We start from the raw sequence: 471 nt of genomic DNA on the forward strand, positions 1-471 counted from the left end.
ATGAGACTCAATTTAATCGTAAGACACATTTTGCCTTACGATTCTTATCTTCTGAACATGATCGAATAGAGCATTTTGTTGATGGTCTGAGGAAGGAAATCCGGGAGTTTGTTGTTAATCGTGATATTCCGAGTTTCAATAAAGCTGTGGAGTATGCTTGTCGCCGTGAACACGATTTAACAAAAATTGAGGAACCAACTTCTGAATCGAAGAGGCAACGAACTGAAAGAACCTTCTCTGTACCTACTCAGCGACAATCTCGATCTTTCACTCCTAGAAGGACTCAATCTCAAAACATTCCGCGTGCCCAATCACAAGTCTATTCACTTCAATCTAATGCGTCACATCCTTGTCAAAGATGTGGCAAAACTCACCAAGGGCGATGCCTTACTGAAACAACAAACTTGAAATGTTTTTGTTGTGGGGAAATGGGTCACGTTCGTGTAAACTGCCCAAAAAGAAATCGAGCAT

Source organism: Cynara cardunculus (assembly GCF_001531365.2).
Source record: "Cynara cardunculus var. scolymus isolate 2C chromosome LG 1, CcrdV1, whole genome shotgun sequence".
In the NCBI taxonomy this organism is placed as follows: Eukaryota; Viridiplantae; Streptophyta; class Magnoliopsida; order Asterales; family Asteraceae; genus Cynara; species Cynara cardunculus.